This window comes from Haematobia irritans, chromosome 1 (assembly GCF_050003625.1).
Source record: "Haematobia irritans isolate KBUSLIRL chromosome 1, ASM5000362v1, whole genome shotgun sequence".
In the NCBI taxonomy this organism is placed as follows: Eukaryota; Metazoa; Arthropoda; class Insecta; order Diptera; family Muscidae; genus Haematobia; species Haematobia irritans.
In genome coordinates this window covers 41,707,270-41,727,371 of record NC_134397.1, presented here as the reverse complement: position 1 = coordinate 41,727,371, position 20,102 = coordinate 41,707,270, and positions in this window count along the sequence as shown.

Below are 20,102 nucleotides of genomic sequence, written 5' to 3'. Positions count from 1 at the left end.
AAAAAACGAAGTCTTTTGCATGATACAAGAACACTCCAAATTGTGATGGCTTTGACATGGCTTCACAATGCACAACTTTAAGGAGGTTTGGTATGTCTGAATGAAGATGGATTATCTGAAAAAAAATTCTTACAATTATATATACATTTTACTTACGGCATATTTTTCATAGATTTCATAGTTTTATTGTTGTTTTTGGTTTCCAATATTTTTTTTTGTTTGAGATTACTTTACCATAAGCACATAATTATTATTTAAATAAACATGCCTTATCGTCAAACAAAAAAAACAACAAACAAAAGAAAATAAAAAAAATAAAGACACAGATGCTGATGGAGGCAATAGAGAGGAGTTAGTAATGCAACAAAATTCTATAGATGCAACATAGGCATAAGAAGGCAACTAGCATGGAATATAAACCTCTGAAGTCATCACAAAATTTGCATAATTAACAAGTTTCAAGTAAACTTTGAACACAATTTTCATTTTGAAGACTTGAAGAAGGTTCATACTCAAAAATAAAAAATAAAAAAACAACAACAAAAATCTTCCACCCGCCGACAAGCCTTAGCAGAAAAATTTTAAGATAAGCAGTTAAACAAACAAAAAAAAACTACGCAAAACACCGAAAAATTGCATAATTTCTTTAATTTTTTACCCTGCATAATTGTTGGTATTTCTGTTGAATTTCAACAAAAGAAATAGCAACCGAAAATTTTAGTTGTTTTAAAGGCTGTGAAATTTTTCGATTTATTTTTTTTTATTTTGAAAAATGCGACGATGACACTCACACCATACAAAAAAACAACAAAAAAAACAGAAAAAGTCAGAAAGATTTGAGGTCACATAAACACCGATTATTGTTCACTCTACAAACACACACAAAAATATTTTTCTGATTCAATCACGAAATTAATTGATCCAATTAATTTTTTGATTGAAATGTCTTCAATCACGAAAATGATAGTATCAATCACAGTTTTAATTGGGCATAGAAAAAATCCTTGATTAAAAAATTAATTGATGTCATTAGCAATTTTCAATTAATTTTTTAATTGATTCAATTAAAAATTTAATTGATTTTGAATGCAAACCCCAATTAATTTTTTATTTAAAAAGGCAACTATTTTCAACTACTTTCTGAATTGGATTAGAATTTTTATTTTGATTAAGAAATGTTCATCACTTTTTTTTAACTGACTTCGTCTTCTGAATTTGATTAAAAAGTTAATTCTATCAATTAATTTTTTAATTAAAAATTTTAAAATTTGTAATCATTGACTTAATTAACCTAATGTTTCTACCTTGATTAAAAAGTTAATTGTATCAATTAATTTATTAATTGAAAAAACATTCAACTTCAATTAACTTTTTAATTGGAAATATTTTGGTGATATTTTTTTCTGTGCACAATCTACTAAAAAAAATATTACTACACAGACAAAAAATTAGTTGTTTTTATTGAAAATATGAACTAACTCCTGCGAAAATTAAGTGCAATTTAGTGTAATCTTCTTTACGAGTTTCCCATAATGTGTTGTTAAAAAATTAAAAATGTAATGATCTGAGGTACTTTTTTCATTTTTTTTTTATAGAAATAACATTTTGACACAATTATCCATAGAAATAAAATTTTGATAAAATTTTCTGTAGAAATAAAAATTTGGCAAAACTTTCTATTGAAATAAAATTTTGGCAAAATTTTCTATAGAAATAAAATTTTGACAAAATTTTGTAAAGAAATAAAATTTTAACAAAATTTTCTATAGAAATAACATTTTGACACAATTATCCATAGAAATAAAATTTTGATAAAATTTTCTGTAGAAATAAAATTTTGACAAAATTTTCTATAGAAATAAAATTTTGACAAAAATATCTATAGAAATAAAATTTTAACACAATTTTCCATAGAAATAAAATTTTGATAAATTTTTCTTTAGAAATAAAATTTTGACAAAATAGAAATAAAATTTTGACAAAATTTTCTATAGAAATAAAATTTTGATAAAATTTTCTATAGAAATAAAATTTTGACAAAATTTTCTATAGAAATAAAATTTTGACAAAATTTTCTATAGAAATAAAATTTTGACAAAATTTTCTAATGAAATAAAATTTTCGATAAAAATAATGTTTTGACTATAGAAATAAAATTTTCTATAGAAATAAAATTTTGACAAAATTTTCTATAGAAATAAAATTGTGAAAAAAATTTTCCATAGAAATAAAATTTTAACACAATTTTCTGTAGAAATAAAATTTTGACAAAATTTTATATAGAAATAAAATTTTCTATAGGAATAAAATTTTGACAAAATTTTCTATAGAAATAAAATTTTGACAAAATTTTTTATAGAAATAAAATTTTGACAAAATTTTCTATGGAAATAAAATTGTGACAAAATTGTCTATAGAAAAAAAATTTGGACAAAATTTTCTATAGAAATAAAATCTTCGATCAAAATAAAGTTTTGACAAAATTTTCTATAGAAATAAAATCTTCGATAAAAATACAGTTTTGGCAAAACTTTCTATAGAAATAAAATTTTGGCAACATTTTATAAAGAAATAAAATTTTAACAAAATTTTCTATAGAAATAAAATTTTGACACAATTATCTATAGGAATAAAATTTTGATAAAATTTTTTGTAGAAATAAAATATGCAAAACTTTCTATAGAAATAAAATTTTGGCAAAATTTTCTTAGAAATAAAATTTTGACAAAATTTTATAAAGAAATAAAATTTTGACAAAATTTTCTATAGAAATAAAATTTTGACAAAATTTTCTTTAGAAATAACATTTTGACAAAAATTTCTATAGAAATAAAATTTTAACACAATTTTCCATAGAAGTAAAATTTTGATAAAATTTTCTTCAGAAATAAAATTTTGACAAAATTTTCTATAGAAATAAAATTTTGACAAAATTTTTTATAGAAATAAAATTTTGACAAAATTTTCTATAGAAATAAAATTGTGACAACATTGTCCATAGAAATAAAATTTTGACAAAATTTTCTATAGAAATAAAATCTTCGATCAAAATAAAGTTTTGACAAAATTGTCTATAGAAATAAAATCTTCGATAAAAATAAAGTTTTGATAAAATTTTCTATAGAAATAAAAATTTGTCAAAATTTTCTATAGAAATAACATTTTGACAAAATTGTCTATAAAAATAAAATTTTGACTAAATTTTCTATAGAAATAACATTTTGACAATACTATGGAAGTAATAAGTTTTTTTTGATTTGGGTTTTTTAGTAAAAATTTCTCCCAATTTTGGTAGATTACTTTTGGCTCGAGTGGCAAATTATAAATTAAAAAAAAAATATAAAATTAAATGAAGGAGTAAAATCAAGAGAGAAAATTGGCCCGCCATTATAGTCTTCACAACAAATTCTATTGGAACGTCCCAATAGCTCCAGAAGTCTTGGACGCCTACAAAGACAATTTGAGACGATGTGAGTGAGAACTGAGAAGCATTCTATCACTCCGCTCCGGATTTCATTAAAACAACGCAGTGCCTGCCGAAAACGGTTAGTGGACCACGTTTTCTGGAAATCGGTTAGCTAAAGAAATAACTCCGGAAGATATGCTAGCAGTCTTTTGCAGTGCTATCAGTCAGGGAAAAACTTCTTTCGCAGAAACTATTTCCAAAATTGGTATAAACTTATTTGATGTCGCCAAGTCGAAATTGCATTTTTTTTAATTTAGACATCAATAGACTTTTAAGTAAATCGTAGAAAACTCGTCTTCACTATAGTTCTACTACTATATTCTCCATCGTATTATGTAGGGTACAAAAAAGCTTAACCAAATAAAATGTTTTTTTTTGCAGAAATTGTTAAGGTGCGCTCTTTTGTGTTAATTTTCTTTTATTTTTCGTCTTTATTTAATTAAAATGATTACAATTTAAATAATTTTGCTGCCAATGTGGTGTTTTCGTTGCGACTGTTTTTTTTTGTAACAAAGTGTCCGATGTCTTTGTTTTCTGGTATTTTTCCGAGCTATGTATATTTAACTATGTTATTTGTTTTTTTTTCGGCCCTCTCTTAAAAACTTTATTTGTTTAAGCTGTGATTTTAATGCGAATAGTTTTTGTGAAGAATTTCATTTTTAATTGTTCTCTAACCGACCATCTTAGTCAAGAACAAAAGCAATTCGCAGACATACAGCTTTGTGTGAAATTCATTGAATGGGACATTTATTCCGGCACAATTGTATCGCCATTTCGTGTTGATGATTACTTGGATTAAAGATAAATTTTTATGTGGTTTTTTGTTTGGCTTATTTTGTAGCTATTTTGTTAAGAATTTTGATTGCATTATTATCTTATAAAATATAATTTATAAAATTTTTGTTATATTCAACTATACATTTTTGCCATTTATTTTCCGAAATTTGTCTAGTTTATGTTTTTCCCATAGACTGGGAAAATTTTTAGTAATTCAAAAAAAAAAAAAAAACTACTACTCAATGTCATTCTGTTTGTCCGTACACAAAAGGCTATTCTATGAAAAAAAATATACGCAAGATCTTTCATTCAATATTTTAATATTTTTTTATATTCTACTATTGCTACATACACGTCAATAACGAAAACAAGCTATTAAACCTCATTATTTGGTTGAGATGAGTTTACGTACACTAAAAAAAGTGATCCCTCTAAACTTCTAAGGCCAAATAAATTATATTTTAATTCATTTAAAATGTTTTAGATAAAATTTCTCCAATATGAGAAAATTTCCCTGACCTTATTATTTTTTTTATGTACTTTATTTATATAAAAACCTTTGTCAAAACTTTATTTCTATAGAAAATTTGGTCAAAATTTGTTTCTATAGAAAATTTTGCTAAAATTTTATTTCTATATAAAATTTTGTAAATTTTTTGTCTTAGAAAATTTTGTTCAAATTGTATTTCTATAAAAATTTTTGTCTATTTATTTTGTAGAAAATTTTGTCAAAATTCTATATCTATAGAAAATTTTGTCAAAATTTTGTTTCTATAGAAAATTTTGTCAAAATTTTATTTCTATAGAAAATTTTGTCAAAATTTTATTTCTATAGAAAATTTTGTCAAATTTTTGATTTCTATAGAAAATTTTGCCCAAAGTTTATTTCTATAGAAAATTTTGTCCAAACTTTATTTTTATAGGAACTTTTGTGAAAATTTTATTTCTATAGAAAAATATGTCAAAATATGTCTGGTGGTTTCTCTTTTTGTAGAGATTATTAAATTGCAGTGACAACCATGAGTCATTTTGCATGTTGGTCAACATTTTATTTCAATAGAAATTTTATAATTTTTTTATAGAAAATTTTGTCAAAATTTTATTTCTATAGAAAATTTTGTCAAAATTTTATTTCTATAGAAAATTTTGTCAAAATTTTATTTCAAAAGAAAATTTTGTCAAAATTTTATTTCTATAGAAAATTTTGTCAAAATTTGTTTCTATAGAAAATTTTGCTAAAATTTTATTTCTATGGAAAATTTTGTCAAAATTTTATTTTTATAGAAAATTTTGTATAAACTTTATTTTTATAAAAACTTTTGTCAACATTTTATTTCTATAGAAAATTTGGTCAAAATTTATTTCTATAGCAAATTTTGCTAAAATTTTATTTCTATAGAAAATTTTGTAAATTTTTGTCTTAGAAAATTTTGTTCAAATTTTATTTCTATAAAAATTTTTGTCTATTTTTTTTTTGTAGAATATTTTGTCAAAATTTTATTTCTGAAGAAATTTTTGTCAATTCTTTTTTCTATAGAAAATTTTGTTAAAATTTTATTTCTATAGAAAATTTCGTCAAAATTTTATTTCTATAGAAAATAGAAAATTTTTTCAAAATTTTATTTCTATAGAAAATTTTGCCAAAATGTTATTTCTATAGAAAATTTTGCCAAAATTTTATTTCTATAGAAAATTTTGCCCAAAGTTTATTTCTATAGAAAATTTTGTCTAAACTTTATTTTTATAGAAACTTTTGTGAAAATTTTATTTCTATAGAAAAATATGTCAAAATTTTATTTTTTATATAGAAAATTTCGTCAAAATTTTATTTTTTTATATAGAAAATTTCGTCAAAATTTTATTTCTATAGAAAATTTTATTTCTATATAAAATTTTGTCAACATTTTATTTTATATAAAATTTTGTCAAAATTTTATTTCTATAGAAAATTTTGTCATTATTTTATTTTATATAAAATTTTGTCAAAATTTTATTTCTATAGAAAATTTTGTCAAAATTTTGTATCTATAGACAAATAATTTTTATTTGGATTGATGTCCGAAAGGACAATTGTGTCAAAATTGTATTTCTATTTTGTCAAAATTTTGTTTCTATAGAAAGTTTTGTCAAAATCCATTCTTTTCCTCTGTTGGTTAAGCTACTCTTGTAGTTTAGTCAACGCAATGGTTTTGAAGCTGAGATAAAAAAAAAAACAAATATGATTGAAGTACAAACCAACAATAAAAAAAAAACAAAATTTTGTAATTTTTTTTGTAGAAAATTGTGTTCAAATTTTATTTCTTAAAAAAATTTTGTCTAATTTTTTTTATAGAAAATGTTGTCAAAATGTTATTTGTATCGAACATTTTGCCAAAATTTTATTTCTATAAAAAATCATTTTTAATTGGGTTGATGTCCGAAAGGATAAAGACATTTTTGTTTATAAGAAAAATAAATTCTTGCGATTTGCGATTACGAATTTCGGAACATGGGGGTAAATGCTCTGGACAACAATTAAAACATTGGGACCATTACTATGAGTTTGGCACAGTTTATGTACAAATGTGTTCAACATTGACTACTTGGAGCAAACTAAACTAATTCCGGCCTGTGCTTTAGAATTTTTGATAAGATTCGATGTAGATCAGCATCCAGTGAAAAAGCACTAGTCATACTTTGCAAAGAAAACAGTGCTCTCCAATATATTGCATCGGCTAATACCATCCTCACTACGAAAAAATTGCATGCATGTGCGTCGGAGTGCTGCACCACCCACCTTATTCTCCTCATTTAGACCGCGTCAATTCTTTTCCCAAAACATTTAAACTAAATTTTTATCGAATTTCCATTATTTATTAAGATTATGATTACAATAAAAGTTGCAAAGTCGTTACAATAAAAGTTGATTGAATCTTATCCGTAAATATCTATTTCATTACATCTTCATTAAATCTGCCATAGTTTTTGTATATAATCAATATAATAGTTGGTCCCCCAAGCTTCGCTAATAATATTTTGTAATAATTTCAAATCTATAATTATTTATTGTTGTTACTTGTAAGTTCGTCCATCCAAATTGCAAAGTTTTATGTTCCAGTTTGAAAAATTTTGTTTTGTTTATTCGCCCTAATGATTCCCAATAAAGTTAGTTATTTATTTATTACTTTGAGTTTTTTGCCTTACGATTGGGGGAGTCTTGCATTTAATCTTCTTTTTGTAGCAATTTGCTCTAGATAGTTGGTAATATTATCCATAAATGTAACGCTCAGTAGTTGGTGGCTGCCACAACAACCATTGTGATTTTATAATTTATTGGAAAAATTATTGATAATGAAGAAAGAAAACAATTGTTTGTTATTTCTGATGGTGCAAGACACAATCATTAGCGGATAAAGGTGGAGAAAATCCAAACTTTGATTTTTCCATAGACAAATGTGATATAATAAATATGCCTATTCATTACATGTATTAAGTTACAATTTCGTATTCATTGTACACACTAAGAAAAAAATACTTACCTCAGGAAAAAATGTTAGAAAACGAAAATATCCAAGGCAACATTTCTTCCTAATCGTTCCTATTTTATATTTTATAATTATGCAGCTTCCCAGCAAAAACTGGGTAAGCACTGGTGATTTGTTGTAGTATTACCTGGGATTTAAAAATAATAACTTACCTGTATTGACCGATAGTGATTCCTTTTATTAATACCAGTAATTAAAATCATATCTTGAGGTTTGGTTTCGAATCCTGCTGAGACCCTCAATTTTTAAAACTATTTTTTATGTTTTTTTATTCTCATTAAATATTAATAAATTTAAATTTTCTTGACAATTTTTAAATAGAATAACCTCTACAGCGATTGTGGACATTGTTAATAGTAGCGATAAGTAATGCCCAATTACAAATTCAGAAAAATATTGCAACATATTAATTCCAATAAGGGTATATTTTATTGGCATTATCAATTAATTAAGTTTGTTAAGTTAATTAATTAAGTACATAATTTATATTGCAAAATTACGCTATTGAATGGATCCATGCCATGGAGTAGGATATAGTGTGTTGGATTACAAAACAAAAGGTCTGAGTTCGATTCCCCCTGGCGTCATAGAGATTTTCGAAGTACAAATTGTACCATAAATATAAACAGAGGGAGAGAAAGGGGTAGAGAAAGGCCGAGAATACGAAACTAACTTATAAGAGAGAATAAAATCTATAAATAGATATAAGAGCAGCAATAAGCTCTCTCCTTTTTAATTACCCTACTGGAAATTGGTGCAAATTGCCACTGACGGACCCATCACAGAACTGGTACCGGTGCTTCAGTTAGTTGCAATTTTTAAATAGTCGTAATTTATTGATTTCCGTACTCGCTTGATATTCAAATCTTTTTGGATCTACACATTTGGTGAAATAAAATTATCAGAATAACCTATTGTTCGACATATTTCAAATGTTTTCATATGTTCGAATGCGATTCGTATGACCAAAATTAAACAGTTTTCTAAGAGTTTGTCCGAGTGTGGGTCCTGAGGACCTGTCTATGGAGTGCTCCTGCTAAATTGTCCCAGGACGTGTCCTTTGGAATGAGTCCAAGGCGTATCCTAATGTGTAAATTTACCCCGTCAATGATAGCCCATGTTAAAGAGACCGGCCCCTTCCATACATTTTGACCAGAACTGGGACTGGTCCATACACACCATAGACTAGTCCTGTACCGGTCCTGTGGTTGTTCCATTTCCCGTAGGGTATATTCAGAGTTGCCAGTTTGGTCCAAAAAATATTAATTTGTAAATTTGGTCCGATGGTCGGAACAAATGGAATTTGATTGATTTTGGCCCTTTTTCAAATCGGTATTTTTTTTCAAAATTTTCTATAGAAATAAAATTTTGACAAAATTTTCTATAAAAATAAAATTTTAATAAAATTTTCTATAGAAATAAAATTTTGACAAAATTTTCTATAGAAATAAACTTAAAAAAATTTATAGATACAAAAGTATGCAAATATTTGGAATAGGAAGAAAATTTTAATAGAAATAAAATTTTTCGATAACTTTCTATAGAAATAAAAGTTTGACAAACTTTCTATAGATATTAAATATTGGCAAATTTTTCTATAGAAATAAAATTTTGCCTAATTTTCTATAGGAATAAAAGTTTGGCTACATTTTCTATATAAATGAAATTTTGGCAAAATTTCCTAAAGAAATGAAATTTTGACAAAATTTTGTATAGAAATAAAATTTTGAGAAAATTTTCTATAGAAATAACATTTTGACAAAATTTTCTATGGAAATAAAATTTTGACCAAATTTTCTATGAAAGTAAAATTTTGAGAAAATTTTCTACAGAAATAAAAAATTTACAAAATTTTCTATAGAAATACATTTTTTACAAAATTTTCTATAAAAATAAAATTTTTACAAAATTTTCTATAGAAATTAAATTTTTACAATATTTTCTATAGAAATAAAATTTTTACAAAATTTTCTACAGAAATAAAATTTTTACAAAATTTTCTATAGAAATAAAATTTTGACAAAATTTTCTATAGATATAAAATTTTGACAAAATTTTCCATAGAAATAAAATTTTGACAAAATTTTCCATAGCTATAAAATTTTGACAAAATTTTCCATAGATATAAAATGTTGACAAAATTTTCTATAGAAATAACATTTTGAGAAAATTTTCTATAGGAATAAAATTTTGAGAAAATTTTCTATAGAAATAAAATTTTGTATCAAAATAAATAGAAATAAAAATTTTCTATAGAAATAAAATTTTTAAAAAATTTTCTATAGAAATAAAATTTTAACAAAATTTTCCATAGAAATAAAATTTTGACAAAATTCTCCACAGCTATAAAATTTTGAAAAAATTTGCCATAGATATAAAATGTTGACAAAATTTTCTATAGAAATAAAATTTTGAGAAAATTTTCTATAGGAATAAAATTTTGAGAAAATTTTCTATAGAAATAAAATTTTCTATAGGAATAAATAGAAATAAACATTTTGAATAGAAATAAAAATTTCACAAAATTTCCTATCGTAGTAAAATATTGGAAAAATAATTTAATTTAAATATTAATTTAATTTGGAAAAATGGTCGGCTGGTACGAATTTTGGTCCAATTTTGGAAAAATATTGGTCCAAAATAAAAATTCATTGTGGCAACGCTGATTATATTTATGGCATAGAGTAAATAGATAACAAGAGAGCGAAACTGTCAAGCGAAACTGCGTCAGAGGAAAATTTCTCTAATATCATGCAGTTTTTGTCGACGTTTCTCTCAAATATCATACAGTTTGCGTCGTCGTCACCCAGATCAGTTCTCTGCCGGCTAAGGATTTAGAAACTACTTTGTAATAACAAATGTTCATCTTTTCATTCTATTCAATTTTTTGGCAGACAATTTAAAATTATAACTGCCGATGCCTTTATAAACAATTTATCAAAACAGCGCTTCGACCGCTTTCGACCTTAATACTTGTACTCATACCTGGTAATGGGAGTTTTTGTTGGGTTCAAAAGAAAAATTTGTTTGTTCACATAAAATAAAACTATTCTCTCTTTATTTGAACTTTATTCAAATTCCTATTGCAAATAAGAATTAATTAACTTAAAATCAATATAAGTTCAAATGAATGAAATGAAATTAATTAATTAAATTATATTATTATATATTAAGTAGAAAAATTAAAATAAACATATCATTATTCCATACAAATAAGCAAACATTATCTAATGGATTAAAAATTTATGACAAAAATGAGCTAGTCATGGTTTTTCACATCATCCCTCATCAATTATAATTATTTACTTCATTCAAGATTATTAATTTATTCTTTAAATTCAGCGCGCAGTATGAATTCAATTCAAGCAAATCATAATCGCATAATTGCAATAAAATTTTATTTAATAAAAAATAAATAATTTAGCATCATAAAACGGATATTGCTTCCAAATGGTCAAAATATGCTGATATCTACACATCTGAAAACCGTTTAAATGGCAATTACCAATTTAATTTTTTTTCAAGCACTTATTACAAGATTATAATGCATCACCAAGAGTTCTTGCGTATAGACAGGCAGGCATTGACCAACAGCTTGCTTTGTCTAAAAGAAATGAAAAGATACTGACAAGAATTTTACGAAGGTGTGTCTCAATCAATAAATTACCATAAATGTCATTGATTTCAAAATAAATAATTTATGATACCTTCGAAGAAGAACAAATTGAGAAATAGACAGTAAAACACCTATTAAAAAGTAATAAAACAAAATAATAAGCAAAAACTCCCATTAATTGACCTATGTTTTTGATGTACAACCATACAAGTTGAGTAATTTACATGATTTTAGGCAGCACTTACATAAATCTAATATTTGACAAAATGTAATATTTTTAATGGGATGAAAATTTTTAATCAATTACCATTGCAATTAAAAAATTGAGAGAAATTTTAAAGAATTTAAGCGTAATATAATTGTATATGTTAAACAAAATTATGAGGTCAAATCTGGGTATCGATGAGGGCTATATATAATTATGGACCGATATGGACCAATGTTTGCATGGTTATTAGTTACTATTTTTGCATGATTGTTAGAAACCATATACTAGCACCACATACCAAATTTCAACCTGATAGGATGAATTTTGCTCCTCCAAGAGGCTCCAGAGTTCAAATCTGAGGATCGGTGTATATGGGGGCTTTATATAGTTATGAACCGATATGGACCAATTTTTGCAGGGTTATTAGAAACCATATACTAACACCACGTATCAAATTTCAACCGGATCGGATGAATTTTGCTCCTCCAAGAGGCTCCGGAGGTCATATTTGGGGATCGGTTTATATGGGTGCTATATATAATTATAGACCGATATGGACCAATTTTTGTATGGTTGTTAGAGACCATATACTAACACAACGTACCAAATTTCAACCTGATCGGATGAAACTTGCCTCTCTTAGAGGATCCGCTAGCCAAATCTGGGGATCGGTTTATATGGGAGCTATATATAATTATGGGCCGATATGGACCAATTTTTGTTAGAGACCATATACTATCACCATGTACCAAATTTCAGCCGGATCGGATGAAATATACTTCTCTTAGAGGCTCCGCAAGCCAAATCTTTGGGTCCGTCTATATGGGGGCTATACGTAAAAGTAGTCCAATATGGCCCATCCGACCTACATCAATAACAACTACTTATGTCAAGTTTCAAATCGATAGCTTGTATCGTTCGGAAAATAGGGTGATTTTAACACACGGACGGACGGACGAACATGCTTAGATCGACTCAGAATTTCCCCACGACTCAGAATGTATATACTTTATGGGGGCTTAGAGAAATATTTCGATGTGTTACAAACGGAATGACAAAGTTAGTATACCCCCCATCCTACACTGAAAAAAAGCATGCCCGGTTCCAAAGATTTTGTCTTTACTTCAAGAATTTTGGCATTGATTCCTAGCCAAAGAATTGGAGAATATAAGTAAGGATACTTTTAAGACACAATTCTCTTTTAAATTTGAGTTTTGTGTACTTGCTTCTAGGAAGCAAATTTTAATCCGACTTGAATAGTTTATCGACTTTTGGACAAGGAAAAAACCTTAATATTAGAGAAATACATCTTCTATGCTAAGCAAGATTTGCATTCGTATTTTAAAGAAATGAAATCTTTGACCTCACGACTATATTTTTTTCAGTGTATGGGTTAGGGTATAAAAAACAAAAAAAAAACTTTTTGGTAATCGGTCGAAGCAGTGATCGAACCCACAACCCTTGGCATGCAAGGCGGACAACCACTGCTCCACGGTGCCCAACTAAATGTATGTTTCTGTTAAATAAAGTTTGTTTAATCGGCTCGTGGGCGCCGCAAGCTATGCTATATAAATATAACTTATATGGATAATTGTCTATTGATGACAATAACAGCAACATAGCTCAGTGGATAGTGTGTTGGCTTACAAATTGCAGGGTCCGCGGTTCGATTCTCCGTCCAGGCGAAAGGTATAATTAAAAAAAAAAAATATTATAAAATCGAATAATTTCTTCTACATTGTTTGTATTACAGAAAAAGGTGCTAATAACTAAAAAAACTCGTAGAAGTGAGAAAGATGTGAGGAAAAATGCAAGTAGTAAGAAAAAAAAATGTTTTTTTTTTTGAGTTAGTCTTTATGAAATTGTTTTTACATCCTGGAAAATAATAAACGTTTATCACAAAAACTATAATCTTTTCTTCCAAATAAACTTCTTTCTGTGAAAAGCAAATGAGAAACGAATTTTGTTTGTCTAAAATATTGTTTGGGTGGAAAGAATTAGTTAGAATTAATTAGTGCAGGAAGTTCTTTTAATTCAATTTTTATAACTTGTTTTTTTTCATATTTTTAATGAGTAATTTTAACTTTTTTTGTCTCAAAGAGGTTAAAAACAGATTACGAATTAATAAAATGGTACAAGTTATTAAAAAAAACAGCCTAGAAAATTTGCGAATTTTAGAAAATATTTGAAGTCTAACATTTCAAACAAACTTTAGAAATCATAAAAAATTATAAAAATTATTTATTTGGCTAAATATTACAAAATTTTTTAAATTACATCCAATACACTGAATTCGAATCACACCTTAAGAAGTGATGCAAATTCAGTGCAACGGCTATTGAAATGGTGGACATCCGTCCTACGACTAGCCCAATTTAAATTCATCGCTTCTGCGCCAATTTTGCACCACTTCAGGATCCTCAATGGACATTTTCACTACTTTTTTGGCGACGCTTTTTTTTGCTGGGATATATATGAAGTGCATTCGAGATTGTTTTGTACAAAGAATATAACAGGACAACTAAAAAAAACTTTAAGTCAAATATGGATCAGATTCAAAATAAATAATATATTTAAGGATTAATTTAATTTAAATCACAAATATTGTTTTTAGCTACCAGATGGTGCATATATGCAGGATTCATATTTATAATCTACTGATATTTCCATGATAATGTTTATTCTAAGCGAGTTTCAAGTATTTTTTTCTATAGGGTATCACATTACTCGCTCTTATATTTTTGCCAACGATTAAAGAGTGTAACATTTAAATACTATTCAGCATTACATAAAATAGCATCTTCAATAATTTCGTGATGTTTGACAATCATTCATAAATCTTAGAGTTTGGGAGTAATGACCACAGAATAAAAGACACAAAACTACAATCATATTCTGACTGTTTTTAATGAATGGTCATAGTGTCAATGTCAAATGATCACGCCATGAGGAGGATATTTATCTACAGTTTATTTAATAAATAAAATATAACTAATAACTAAATAAAATAATAGAAGAAATGGAAGATTTTCCTTTAAGATTCGGTATAGAGTGAAATATCTATCAGGCTCCCATGTTCAACACAAGCCTTTTTCAACTTGATATACATGATGCAGCAATGCTCTAAATTTTTTCTAACCCTTGTGAAAAATAATAAAATATCATTATAATTTTTTAGCGAATTAATATTTCAACATATGGTCATGTTATAATTCTCTATGTAGTCGTTGTGTATCACTCTTCGTAAGTCCAGGAAAACTTTGGCCTGCAAATGGGCAGTCTTTGCTTTTTTCGGAGCACATTCACACGGTGCGCTTTCCCGTTTCGACTGTTCCTTAGTCTGGAGTTTTTACTAGTCGATCCGTCTAAGCTTCTATTTCATGTTAAGAAAACAATATTTTAAAATTCCCTCTCCTATTCAATTAAACAGTAAATGCCGCAACGTGTAGTTTTCTGAGATCAATTGCTACACCAATCACTGTATTACAGCAGTTTAAATTGATTTGAATGCGGCCATTGAGTGGCATCATTATTGGCTCATTTGATTGGATATTAGACGCCCTTTTTAAATATCCATAAATTTTCGTTAAAATTGTTTGAACGCTGGGAAATTGCAAAGAGCCAACCATTAATTGATTAGGTTCGCCAATTTGTTACTTGTTTTTTGTTTTTTACATTTCTTCTTGATGGATTTACTGGCTTTCTTGCTTGCTTTAAGATGGAGTAGCCATTGGTTTTAGTTCGCGGTCTTTTTTTTCAACTCTATTTTGTAGTTAGTTTGGGTTGTTGTTTTAAATACGAACTAATCTCAAATTTGATTAAACGTATAATTTCATTACATCGGTGGCAGATGATGGTTAGCATATTGGTATGTATGGTTATTGCAAGGAACGGAGAAACAGCAGGGTCCAAAGGGTGTAAAGGTCGTCGTGTTTACTTGAAAATTATAAAATTTTCTCTTTTTTGGATTTATGTAATAGGTAAATGGAGTAACGTATAGTATTGGCGAAATAAAAGAGAAATATTCCAGTGGGAAGTTTACATGGGAAATTTATATGGAACTTTATAAGTGAAAAAATAACTTTCAATAAAAGATCTCTAGAGGTATTAAATGAATTTATTATTTTATTTAATAAAAGTTACACGCAGAGAAGAAACATGATTGTCACAATCATATTCGAAGAGCAAAATAATATGATAGCAGCTATTTTTGCGGCGACCATGTAACATTTTAACCTGCAACCATGTTGGCTCAGTGAACATGGTTCTAAGAAAAATATAATTGTCCTCATCTAAAATGTTATTATATTGATAAAAAGAATTGTGTTTGAATGAAAAGACAATAGTCACGATTTAAAATGTTATGGTATTCATTAAAAATGTTTTTCTCCTAGTTAAAAGAACATGGTCACAACCTAAAATGTTTTGATCTTTATGAAAAAACTTTTTTCATCGTCGAAAAAAGGACGCCACTTGAGAAAAGAAAACACTAAATTAACTTTGTTTGTTTGTTTTTATTTATTTATAAACCAATTCATTGTTTATTTGTATTTATAATGCCGTTCAAGCAAACAACATATATTTTTAAACACTCTATTTTATTTCAATTTCAACAATAAGTAATTATTCCATATTTACATCGTGCCCATCAAATGTACAAACGCAGACATCATGTAACTGCAAATAAAAATAAATGATCCATATAGCAAAATGCAGAACAAAAACAGGTACATTTTTTCAATTACACTTTCCTTTTTTTGTGTTCACATAAAACCACGTGCCATTTCTGAATAAATAAATTAACACAAAACACAGTAAATCCGGATTCTCCGTCCATTCCAAGAAACAATCAACACACGACTGACGCGCAAAATGAAAATCGTGTGTACCTGCTCAATTTTTTTACAAAATTCTTTTCGCTGCAAAAAAGTGAAAAAAATTAAATGGTCACGAAAAAAAATGTAAATGGTCTTTATGGTCATGTAATGGTTCTAGACGTGTCTATACTTAACCTATAAAAACACTTTTTTCATGTAAAAAAGTAAAAAAATTGAATGGTCAGGTACATGATTTTCCCGACCATTTAATGGTCTCAAATTCTATCATTTAAATGATAGAACACGTTTGCGGTATTTCAGAACCATTCAAATGCTTATTGCCACCATACATTTTTCTCCGCTCGAAAACTATTTTTACTAAAACAAAATACATGGTTTTCGCGGCAATTACATGCTCTAGATAAACATTAAATGGATGGGGCAACCATGTCCAAACATGGTTTTTCCGTGCGTGTAGAGAGTCAGAATTGAAATATGGGGGTCGCTTATATCGGGGCTATATAGAAATATGAACTTTATATGGACCAATTTTTGTGTGATTGGATCGATTTATCTGAGGGCTATATATAACTATGGACCGATATGGACCTAGTTAGGCATGGTTGTTAACGGCCATATACTAGCACAATGTACCAAATTTCAACTGACTCGGATGAAATTTGCTCCTCCAAGAGGCTCCAAAACCAAATCTCGGGATCGGTTTATATGGGGGCTATATATGATTATGGACTGATATGGCCCACTTTTGGCATGGTTGTTAAATATCATATACTACCACCACGTACCAAATTTAATTTTGCTTCTCCAAAAGGCACCAGAGGTCAAATCTGGGGATCGGTTTATATGGGGGCTATATATAATTATGGACTGATATAAACCAATTCCTGCATGGTTGTTGGATACCATATACTAACATCACGTACCAAATTTCAACCGAATCGGATGAATTTTGCTCTTCCAAGGGGCTCCGGAGGTCAAATCTGGGGATCGGTGTATTTGGGGCCTATATATAATAATTGACCGATTTCAACCAATTTTTGCATGGTTGTTTGAGGCCATATATTAACGCCACGTACCAAATTTCAACTGAATCAGATGAATTTTGGTCTTCTAAGAGGCTCCGGAAGTCAAATCGGGGGATCGGTTTAAATGGGGGCTATATGTAATTATGGACCGATGTGGACCAATTTTTGCATGGTTGTTAGAAACCATATACTTACACCATGTACCAAATTTCAGCCGGATCGGATAAAATTTGCTTCTCTCAGAGCAATCGCAAGCCAAATTTGGGGGTCCATTTATATGGGGGCTATACGTAAAAGTGGACCGATATGGCCCATTTGCAATACCATCCGACCTACATCAATAACAACTACTTGTGCCAAGTTTCAAGTCGATAGCTTGTTTCGTTCGGAAGTTAGCGTGATTTCAACAGACGGACGGACGGACGGACATGCTCAGATCGACTCAGAATTTCACCACGACCCAGAATATATATACTTTATGGGGTCTTAGAGCAATATTTCGATGTGTTACAAACGGAATGACAAAGTTAATATACCCCCATCCTATGGTGGAGGGTATAAATAATCAATTAATTAATAGTTTGTTTTTATGTATAAAATTTTGAGCTAAATTACCATTTGATACTGAAATTCTCATAAGATCACTACGGATTCCAATCGAATGCACTCTATGCCTTCTATATAGAGATGTCATTGATGTGAAATGGAAAAAATTCTACTACCTATGATTTAAACCAGATCTCCTAGTGTAGTTCTGTTTGTTTGAAACACAAATTTTGTGTTGGCAGCTGGAACAGCACAATTAAATTTAATTAAATCATAGCGAATGCAAGAAATACAAAAGAATATTAATTTCCAATGTCTTGAAAATGATACGAATAATTTTATTCTATATTCTTTTTTAGCAAGTTTCGCTATGTCTTGCTTGCGAAGACATTGGTAGAATGGTAAATTTACCAAAGCTATGGGATACACGTCACTGAAGAAAGCCAACCCCACGCCCTATCACACATAATTACTGAAGCCTATACCGAAATAGAAAAATTTGAGACAGACTATTAGTAGGACTCGATGGGTGTTTTCACGGCATAACTTAGATATGAATAAAGGAAACAACAAGAGTGTCAAATATTTAAAACAAAGGTTCCTTGCCCAGATTATACAGTTGTTTTTTGAACTGTGGAAACTTTGTAAGAAAAAAAAAATAAAACTTTCGATACAATTTAAAATTGAACTTTTTATTGACTAACCAGGATTTTAAAGGACTACCGATATCAGGATAAAAACAGAATGGACCAAATTGCCACTACTATGGGCAACAATTAAACATTGTCTTCTAGGGATTCTGACCAAAGATGAGAGATGAGAGTTGATACCGTCTATTATGTGGAAGATAATACTTCTAAAGGGGGAAGGATACTAAAAGGTCATGAAAAACCAGTATCAGGGTTGGCACATTATTGCTCAGCAAAAAAAAAAAATGGAAGTTATTCCACAAACACATCTTTTTAACAGCATCATGAGATCCCCCATTATTTTTTTCTACTTATGATTAAGTCTTTTTTAGACCGATGAAGTCTTTTTAGACCATACGATCTTTGGCGGTTTTTGGTCGCAAAAACAAAAGAGAAATTAAACAAAAACTAAATAAAATTTAAAATTTCAACCCCGCGAGAATTTGAACCTGTTGACTTTTTCATTTCCATAAAAGTTCTACTGAGAAGGTTTTGCAAATTATTTTCCATTTTTTGAGTTTTTTAGAATCCCAGCAAAAAAATGTGGAATTTCTTCTAAAGGCACAACTTTGATGAGCATTAGAAGGCATAAAAAATCATAAAAATTATAAAAATTATTTATTTGACAAAATATTACAAAATTTTTTAATTCACATCCAAAAAACTGTATTCGAATCACACCTTAAGAAGTGATGCAACTTCAGTGCAACGGCTATTGAAATGGTGGACATCCCTCCTATGACAAACCCATGTTAAATTCATCGCTTCTGCGCCCATTTTGCACCACTTCCGGATCCAAAAAGAATATTTTGACTACTTTTTTGGCGACGCTTTTTTGCTGGGGTTAATATCACAAACATTTGAATTGACGTTGTGCTAAGGAGTTCTGTTATGGTGTCAAGAGAACCAGCTTCAACTCCGGTGGAAGCGAAAAATGTTTTCAAATTGTAAACATTTTATAATAAGATAATAAAATTGTAGCAAAAAATATTAATAAAAATAAAAAAGTGAAATTGTGGAAATATTTTTTGTTTTTTAGTTTTTTTTTTAATTTCTTCATTCAAATGAAGCTACAACATCGAAAACAATGCAATGAATCCAAAAATGGAATACTTCCGTCCCACGACAAGCCAATGTAAAATTCATTGAAGATGATCCAAGTTTGCACTACTTCCGAATCACAAATTGGCAATCCAAACTTCTTCTTTGGAAGATCATTTTTGCTGGGCCATCAAGACCTATGTATATATGTACCTGCAAATCAACAAATTCTGAGAGACTTTATTAATTTATAGAGCGATATCGATTATGAAAGGAAATCAAAAGAAATAATCTATTACACTGAAAAAAAGACATTCGTCACTTGTCATATATTGTCATTATATTAAAGACCGAATCTTAAATACCCACCAC